At 36.9% G+C, this 10,807-nt stretch overlaps 1 pseudogene; it reads right to left on the reverse strand.

The window, feature by feature from the left end:
* Positions 1–123: 123 nt before the first annotated feature.
* LOC149174724 (growth-regulating factor 5-like) lies at positions 124–7,770 on the reverse strand (annotated as a pseudogene).
* Positions 7,771–10,807: the final 3,037 nt, after the last annotated feature.

Here is a 10,807-nt window from a genome sequence, read left to right on the forward strand (position 1 = left end):
TTAATGATGATAATGCTTTTGATTAGCTTTGGAGAAAGGAGAGCATACATAGGGTTTTAAATATTACGATGTGTAGTGGAAGTTGAAGCCTCCAACTAGAGCAATTATGTGGGAATGGATTGCTTAATTAGAGGATTTCGTTGTATCCTCTCTTCTTGCACCACCACCAATTTCCTTTTCTACAACACAATGAATACACATAGGAATTGAAAATAGGAAACATGTAACTAAGAGAGTTATAATTATCACTATAGACTACCAAATAGATAATATGACAGACAAACAACAAAGTATACACAATTTCATCATCCATGATCCTTGACAAAATCTCAAGTGACTCCATAAATTTTTTTAATTGAGATGTTTTGTAGTCTCCATTGATTTTAGGCAAGGAGTATGGAGGATTGGGTGGTTTTGGGTGGTGCTGCTACTTTAGGACTACCTCTAGAGTTAGTTTTATTAGACAAAGAAACAATTGGGGAGGAAGAAATTGCAATGTCATTATTATGACTTAAACTACTATTATTGTTTTGGATGTCTCTTGGACTACATTCCCATCCATGTTCAGCAACACCATTCATAAATTTATGGTGAAGTTCTAAAGAAGCATTCTCGCACTTGCGAGTAGATTGAAGAACCTATGCTAACGGGCCACCTACTAGAATCTGCCATGTAATGGGTATCCAATTGTTGTGGCAATGCCTCTCCTCCGTATTCATTATGTTTCATACTCCAAAACACATATGAGTATCATCACCATCATCATCATGGTCTCTACACAGAGATAATTTTAGACGGGAAAGGGATAGCTTGCCACGACGGGTGCTTGAATTTGTTGCAAAAAAACTAAGGATGCCATTGGAACAAAAATGGAGAGTTTGGTGGTTAATGAGCTTCTATTTGATCGATATTCCTCAACATCTGACCATGGAAGTGTCGATGCATTATGTAATCGAGGTAAATCATCAAAAAAATGTCTTAGGGGTTGACCTTGTCCTTCACTCTCATGACCCAATTTTCCTAACTCTACAACGCTGAAGCCTGAGTTTCTGAATGAATGTTGTTTCCACATCTGTTGACTTACATCCGACATGAGACTGAAGTCTTGGCCCAAAAGTGTTCTTAATTGTGGGGAATTGTACTGCATAAACGAACCATTTTGTTCTTTCTTAACCTGTAAGACTTTAGATGTCATACTTGAACGCCAACCATTGTTGTTCATTGATGAAAGTATGGAATCCTAACCAAGCCCTCTTGTGCTTCGAGAAACATCAAAGAAAATATTTGTTGGTCAATGTCTCCCCCTTGCATCCCATTCATATATTGACACAAAGTGTTTGAAATGGAGCATGGTCGGTTTTTGTACACAATCTCACTTTATGGATTGCAAAAGAAAGTCCCAAAATGTAGCTTTACAACAAATATGATATGGTTATGAATACATTTAAGGATAACAATACGGTGTTATGTAATTTTCTAGAAGATCTAAGCACATTGGTTCTGATATGATAAGAAGCTTAAGTTGATATAGAGAAATGATTTCTTTCCTTGCAAGTATGAGAGTGCAATATAAGAAAAAGGACAAAATTACTTTCTTTGCAACAACAAATCATCTACTTTTCTTCACTAACTACAAAGTAGTCAAGGTTGGGATATATCATGTCAGAAATTCTAGTGAAATTAGAATTGAACTCCCATAAAACATATAAGATGACAAGAATGTCAATGTAGAGGGACTAAATAATGCAAATATTTAATTTAGATACATGATATAAATGCAAACCATATTTGTAGAATTCAACCCAAAACATCAATCTGTAGCATTCCACCAAGTTCTCTATAAAATGAAAATGATATAATTCCAAGAAAAAAATAATTTTCCAAATCCCCATAAGGAATGTTCATAGTAGGCTTTATTGAGGAGTGGATCTCTAGTTCATTACCTGTATTCTTTGTCAGAGCCCATTGAAAAAGCCAATCCACAAGCAATTTGAAGGAGGAGGTTAGAATTCATTCCAAGAGGATATTGTTGTTGCTAATGGTGATGATGGTGACTATTATCAAATGGTGACTATTAACGGTAAGTGGGGGATGAAGATTGCTAGTGTGAATGTTCGTTTTATGAGAAGTTGCCATACTGATAGAAGGGGATGCACCATTGGAAGTATTGGTGTTTTTGGTGGCTGGGGTGGTGATGGTGGGTGTCGGTCCTCCCAGCTGTGACTGAGAATTAGGAGTTGTAGTCAAGCCTTCCATAGGCTTTCGTGAACGATAATAGCCCTTGTGCATGTGTCGTTCGCAATACTTTTGGTATGGAACCATGTATTTGGAGCAATGCCATTTCTTGCCATCAATGTTTCAGCATCTTTCAGGCTCTGGGTTTATATTTCTAGAAAAACCCAACTCAAAGGGACTCCATGCCACTGCATTACACACACACACACATATATCAGTTTTTCAAATTTCAAAAATATGGTTTCATGAGTTTCAACATTCCAAGTTTGGTTCAGCCTTCAAATAATGTATGGTTTTTGTGGGATATATAAAATAGCCTTTGTCCTCCAACATCGCGACCGATACCAAGTTCTTATTCAGTCCAGGGACATACTTCACATCTATCAAGGTGATAGAAGCTCCATGCTCCCTCTGAAAAGCAACTGTGCCCACTCCTGAAACGCTATACCTTTCATCATCACCCATCTCTATGCGCATCTTGAGGTCTTTCTCCTCCAAGGTACTGAATAAACTTTTATCACCGGTCATGTGGAATGAGGCTCCGTTGTCAAGATACCAGACACAACCCATCATTGATGACACCATGCATGCGATGAGGGTAAAGTCCATTTCGAACTTAGAGGCCAATGCCTCACCTTCCGATCCTTTTGAGGATCCCTTCTCAGACTTCTTCAATGGACAATTAGTCTCATAATGTCCCATCTTGTTTTTTTTTTAAAGTATGATATGAATTCGATTTTCACCTACAACATCGAACTTCAAACTTCGAATTCTCTTCTTCGTATATTGTTCACAGCTCCGATAAACTTGGCTCTGATACCATGTAGAAATTCTGCAAATTCTCTACAAATCTCGCTCAGAGACCTATGTAGGAAATCTCATTGTAGATTAACGCGATAATGCAATATACCAAAGAAAAATACTATCATCTACTTCTACTATCAAACTTGCGGAAGCTTAAAGATGGAGCTGAACCAGAGCTGAACACATATAACCATAAGAAGAAGAATCAATTCACATGAAACGCGGAAAATACTCAAGGGAAAGCCACAACTAAAAACCCCACTATCTGTATTATCATACAAGGTGGAAATACATTAGAATTATATAAAGCCTTAGCTCTCACAGCTAGCCAGCTCTCAGTACAATCCTCCTGGATGCTCACAGGCAATCAAAGCTTCTCACAAGCCTTCTCCTCTGCCCTCCAAGCTCCTATTTCCTTGCGCAGTTACCTTGGGATGATCTCCTTCACCCAGTGTAACACCGCTCTCACACACTTCTCTAACACATTGTCAGAACTGCGCAATCCTCAAGGAACCTTACCTTGACTGCATGGATGAGTTTTCTTTATAGGAAAACACATGCAATTGATAGTAACTTGTCCTTGACATTTAGCTCAACTGGGTCTTTCTCGAAATAGTTATTTAATAGTGTTTAAGAAAAATTATAACTTTATTATTATTATTATTATATATATATATATAATAAACAAACAAACAGGGAACAAGATTCTTAATCATGGAGATTTAACTCTACTTTATCATGGAGATTCTTAATCCATAAATACAAATATATTTTGTTACAATATTATGGCATATCAATACCACATGCTCAAAAAACCAAAACTCACTTCTTATAACACTTGTTCACACACATTTTTTTCTAATTAATCACTTTAATTAAGAAGACAAAAATGACATAATTACTTTATCAATAAATATCAACATTTGATTTGTGTATATTACTAATAATATTCTAGAATATACTAAGGGAATTGAATATCTACCTTTCATCTAATAATTATTGATAAAAATTACTATAGGCAATTATCATGACCTATCAATACCAGATGCCCAAAAAACCATAACTCACTTCATATAATACTTGTTTACAAAACATTTTTTTCTAATTGATCAATTTAATTAAAAAGACAAAAATGACGTAATTACATTATAAATATCTCAGCATTTGATTTGTGTATACTATTAAAAATATTCTAGAATATGCTATGCATGTAAACTACCTACCTTCTATCTAATAATTATTAATAACTAAAGTAAAATTTTGACAATTCTATTTTAAACCAAACATATTTATAAAATTAATTCTTTTATTAATATTTTTATTTATTAATATTTTTATAATAAAAGTAATATTTTTTAAATTAAATTATTTTTTTATTAATCAAAATTCTAAACTATATTCATTATTGGGAACACTTTATAATTATATTTTTATTTCTTTTAATTAATGGTTTTAAAATAGATGTAGAGCTTTTTTAAGTTAATTTTTTTTTCATAAATTTAAAATTTGAAATAATTTTTATATTAATAATTAGTTTTTAATTTCAATGTCAGTGTCAAATTATTTTATGTTTTTAAAATTTGATTTTTAATTGAGTGTGGTTAAACTATTTTATTTTTGGTTGGAAAATATAAGTTTAAATATATTTTTTTTTGTTGTTGTTGAAAATTCTTTAAATGTAAAAAGAATTTAGTTTTTAAAAAAATAATAAAACATTTGGATTCACATATCAAAATTATAATTTCCACCCATTCTTACTAAAATTGAAATAAATTTAATTGGAAAATAATATATTTAAAAACCCAGACATAAAAGTAGTTAGAATATTGTTAAAGTATTTTTTTAGAATACTGTTAAAGTATTTTTTTTTTAAAAGATGGTGAATCCGTAACTGTCAATCCTAATCTATGGGAGATCCAGGATCAATTGCCAGTCCTAATCTATGGGAGACCCAGGATCAATCCTCATCGGATATACTAAGATCCTATGACTTTAGCGAGAACAAGACTTACGGGAAAGGGGAATCTACTCCTTTAGCTACCACCACAGCAGGTCACTGTTACTCCATGAGATTTGAACTTCGGTCTCCCAGACTTCACCCAAATAGACCTACCAACAAACCGCACATCACTATCCCACTAAAGTTATTGCAACATTTTGACATTTTAGATGACAGTTGAGAAGCCAAACTCTATACAAATTCACTAGCAAAATGAATAATATCATAAATTGCCCCTTTACTGATTTGTGGAACAACTACTTTCACACTCCAGCTTATTTCTATGACCATAACCACAATACATAGTCTTAAAAATTAACGCCACACCTGTTTCAGGAATTCTTCTATGGGAGAAGTATTTTGTTAAACACACATGGACAGTAAGAGAGATATGAAAGATAATCAGGAGAGTACGATTTTTATTAACAATTGATTTACATTTATAGTACAATATCTAACCGTTGGGTTCCACATCCCAAGGTCTCTTGGACTCCTTTTGTCCATTCGGCTTCCACACTAACCCATTGAGGATTAGGTGTCCAACATTCCCCCCCTTAATCCGAAGGGTTATGTATGAGTCCAAGAAGAGAGCTGTAATACAAAATGTGCAAAAATGCATGGCAGCACTAAGCTGAATGTGCTCTATGAAATGTTGGTATAAAGGGCGGTGGTTTAAGGATGACCACCAACACTGGAACGCTTAGTGCAATTCCCGGAACTCTTCCAAAACTGGCAAGAAGCTGAAGTCTTCTGCTAGAGGAAGTGATCCTATTGTTTTAAAGAGGGAAACCTTCAACCATGAAAGGGAAGTCTCACCCCGCATAAAAGGGAGAACTTCAACCTGAAAAGGGAAGTCTCAACCTGTGATGGTTTAAGGATGACCAACAACTCTGGAATGCTTAATGCAATTCCTAGAACTCTTCCAAAACTGGCAAGAAGCCGGAGTCTTCTGCTAGAGGAAGTGTTCTCAATTTTGTTCCTGGAATTCTTCCAAAACTGGCAAGAAGCTGAAGTCTTCTACTAGAGGAAGTGTCCCAGATTGCCAACTGAAGGCATGTTTATGGGCATCTTTGTTTCTAGCTACAACTCTGAAACTGGTATGGCAGGTTGTGGCTCAGGTTGTGACTTTGAAGCTTGTAGATGACCATCATTTCCCCCCCTGTCAGATACAAGGTGAGATGATGGAGAAAACTCAACTGCAAGATTGTTCAATACTCTGGAACAAGTTCTGACATGTGTTTGGAATATCTTCTTGGTTGTTGATGCCCATTGCCAAGAAGCGATCCATCCAAGATGAATATTTGTTCTTGCAGGACGTTTGTTTTTGAAGCATCTGTTTGAAGAATGACTAGTTTTATGACAGTGCTTACATGGATGAAGATCAAAACAGTGATCTTTCAGATGGCCAACTCGGTCACAGTGTTGGCATTTTACGATCTGTTGTTGTTGTTGCGGTGGAAGAGGAGTAGAATCTGGAACAGCTGGAGGTGAACTGTCATGAGGAGCAGGTGAACTGTCATGAATAAATCCAGCACTCTGAAATTGAATGGGCTTTGAGTAGTCTGGAATATGAAAGGACAAGTCCTTGTCATATCCAAGACCAGTTCTGTGCTTGTTGTGGACAAGCTGTTCCCAAGGTCTGATGATGGGCTTGGGAAGTGCAGACTGAGTTTCTGCATCTGCATTTACAACTGCTGCTTTATTTGAATGAACTGTAACATTATTAACTTGTTGTTGATGGGTGGTTGTCTCAATGTTCTGAACAAAAACAGGTTCAGAATGATGTCTATTTTGATGTAGCTCTTCTTGCTGTAGCTGTGATTCAAGCTGCAAAAAATCAATCTTTTCCTGTGCATTTTGTAGACAGACCTGAATATCTGTGAGAAAAACTTTGCTGACTTTTAATGTGTTATGAGTAGTAGACGACATTAGAGTTTTGAGGAACTCTAATACTTCATTGATTCTAGCCATTTTTTTTTCTTCAATGTCAGATTTACACCTTACAACTACTACTCAGTGCAGAAAAGTAATACCTACTCACAGTACACAACAATATCCTTTATACATGTGCAGCAAATGATCAGAGTTCAACCAGAAAGCACCGATTACAATCCATTACATGAAAATAAGATTTTACTCATGACTAGCATTATGTTCTGACAAAACAACCGACAAAACTTTTCTTCATAAAAGATTACAATCAACCCACCAAACTCTTTATGCAGCAGTTGAAGCAAGGAATTAATGCACTATAATGAATTTTAAATACAAAGCCACACTGGGGCAACAGCAACTGCAAACTTTCTTGAATCCTTCAAATACTCCTTCACTTTCTCGGCCAGTGGAAAAGAATAGTCAAGTTCAATAGCGACTATAACCATTCATGATAACATGTGGAACAACTACAATTGTGGGATTACAGATTCCCAGAGAAAGAATTGTACATAATCTCATAATCTTATGTGGAACAATGCAGATATATAAACTAAGTCAACATTGCAATTTCAAGGGTTTCATAATAGCACATGCATATGAACATGCATCTCGGCCTATGCTCAATCAGTATCTCAATGTCTGGAAAATTTCTACCACTGGCAATCTCAATTAACATGTGGAAGCTTACCTTTCAATTCCTGGCAAATTTTATCATTTGCATGCGGAAGCTTATCAAACACCTGTTCAGTTGATGAGCGTGAAGTGTATGATGGAGTAATATTGAAGACAACGTTCATTACACCAAAACAGTGTCAATGGTCCCTGCAGAACTTACATTTCTTGGGTACACACTTCAAAGAATTGCCAGGTGCCATTGGAAATCTCATGGATTTAGAATTTCTCGTTATAAAATGCCCTTTCCTGGAAATACTACCGTCTTTGTTGGGTAACCTTACGAACTTGAAGGAATTGATGCTCCGGCATTGCAAAGCTTATTAATCAGAGAGCAAATGTGTATATGTCAGGAGCAAAGCGTATTAATCAGGATACCAAACGACAACAATATTTGAACAGTTTCAAAATTTCTAAGTCTCCACACTTTTCTTTATGATTCTCAACAAGCTGAGATTATTTCCCCTCTTTACATTTCCAAAGGCAAATTCGAAACCTTGTATTTCATGTACCTACGACTATAGTGGTGCAACGCTTCATAATTTACATCAGACTGAATTTAATCCATTTTATTTGGATGGAGAAAACCCAGATTAGTTTGAAACGTGTTGGCATTCATATTTGATAAGGCTGGCAATCTTGTTCACCTTGGGTTTCCCACACATGGGCAGCGTTCAACATATGGGTGGACAAAACTATGTAATAAGTGTAAATGGCGGTAAAGATAAACAGTGGTAAATGGCAGTAGTGGTAATGGCGGTATTACGTATTACAACCCAGCAACATCATAAACAATGGTATTGTGTATTACAACCCAGCAACATCATAAACCAAACACTTTTTCCTCCAGCGCAGAGCGTATTCATACCAGATAGCTCGGTCTCACATTTGAGTAATCTTACCAACTGGAAATTGCATTCGTTCGCTGTTTCAGATCCGGAACAGCACCACGGTGATCAGCAAAAACGTTTTGCTTCAAATTCTGCGTCGACATGCAGCAAGGGAAGAGCAAATGCACCAGCAGCAAAACGAATCGAAACCCAGCAATGCCATCGGTTTCATCTTGTTCTTAATTCAGGCCATCGTCCAATGCTCAGATGCAGTTGGACAGTCAAAGCACGCAGAGCGCAGAAGACGCAGATAATGCAGTGTTTAGACAGTGGCAGCGACTGTGGAGGGGGCAAGTCGGAATATATGGAATATTGCAGACAGAGAGCGGAGTAGAGAGACTCCACAGGAGCAGCTAAAGGGTGGATGCGGCAACGGAATGTGGTAATTAGAGGATTGTCCAATGTTCTTCAGAAACGGGCGCCATTTCTGGCATCAAACACTCAAAGCTCATCAGAATCTCTGATAGAACCAGCCACGGGCACAAATGCCATGAATAGCCCTTATAATGCCAAGCGCTCAAGGCAACCTAAATGATAGGTCAGTATTCGCAGGAAAATAATGAGCCTGATAGGTCAGTATTCGCAGGAAAATAATGGCTCATTATAGTGACTCAAAATGGAGCAGGACCAGCAATCGCCTGCTCTGATACCATGTTAAACACACATGGACAGTAAGAGAGATATGAAAGATAATCAAGAGAGTACGATTTTTATTAACAATTGATTTACATTTATAGTACAATATCTGACCGTTGGGTTCCACATCCCAAGATCTCTTGGACTCCTTTTGTCCATTCGGCTTCCACACTAACCCATTGAGGATTAGGTGTCCAACATATTTTATGGCCAAGCCCCACGGTCACATGCAAGGATGCCGGCTTCCCCGGTCTCCTATAAAATTATTGTTATCGCTGTTAAACGGTGTCGGACTTCAACGAATTTATCACGGTACACCAGACGACAATTAACCCATCAATTTTTTTTACAGAGAGCGATTAACAAAAGAGAGACGAAGCGAAAAAGTTTCAAAAGCAAACAGCCTGTTAATTTTATTTCATTTTTACCTGGTCGAGAGAGGGATGAATTATATTGTTGAGCTTAGGGGAGCGCGCAGGGAATTCAGGCAGCCGGTTTCCCTTATCATCGTAAATAATAAGACCCGAGAATTCCGGGGGCTGGCAGCACTCACCCATCAGAATGCTCCTCTACCACAGGAACTCTCCTCCGCCTTCCTCTTCCATAGCGGCGCGGTCATATGCCTTCAGATCATCTTCCCTTTCTCTTCGGCCCCATTTCATAGAAATCAGCAGCTTTTTGCTGCTGTTGATAAGCCCCCGACTTGACAACTTGAGCGGAAACTTGAAACCGGCAAAACCACGGGCTGAAGAATGATCCTTGGAACTAGAGCTGGAAGTGGTAGTTTTGTCCACTCGAACCCATTTCGCCATGGGATTCGATCCCCTCACCTCAACAGACAGCGCAAATGGGTCTGTGAAATATCTGATGGATGTTGCCTCTTTGTCCTCCTTTGGAGATCCGAGCTGAAGAAGTATATATATATATATATATATATATATATATATATATATATATATATATATATATATATATATATATATATATATATATATATATATATATATATATATATATATATATATAGATTGTTAATGGCAGTTGTCTATAACGCGACTTTTTGAAAGCCTTTCTGGCGGGTTTTTCTGGTGAAAAGCCGGCAGTAATTTATTGGAATCGCAAGTTTGATAGCTAGTTTCTGCACAATCAAAGCGTCCCAGGGGTTTTTTAGGGTGCTGAATCCGAATATGTAGTTAAAAAACCATTTTAACTGCAAAAAATCATGATTTAATCTCAATTTCTTCCGCCGGATTCCGTCACCGGAATCTCCAAAAAGTCGCATTATAGACAACTCCTTGTTAATGTGGCTTCTGGAATTTGCTGGTTAATGAAAATTATGTATAATGCTGCTGGGTGTATATTGTTTGCAAATGCACGTGATTCACAACAAAAAAATCACAGGCCCCATGGGCATTATAATTTGTATTTTATTTAAGTCGTTCGGTTTGTTCATAAACTTTACGTGAAGATTTCTGTTTGCCCATACTTTTAATTATTTTAAGAATTTTTTTTTGGGGATTGTTAGCATTTAAAACAGAAAAGCAAGAAGATTGGCCATTGGTGTGGGCCCTAGTTTGTTTCAGGGTCGTGTTCCATCCAATGGTACCCTGCGTGAAGAGTTAGCTAACAACAATCA

The sequence above is a fragment of the Pinus tabuliformis genome, chromosome 4_1 (assembly GCF_031772625.1).
Source record: "Pinus tabuliformis cultivar Carrire ecotype Pingquan chromosome 4_1, CPIR1, whole genome shotgun sequence".
In the NCBI taxonomy this organism is placed as follows: Eukaryota; Viridiplantae; Streptophyta; class Pinopsida; order Pinales; family Pinaceae; genus Pinus; species Pinus tabuliformis.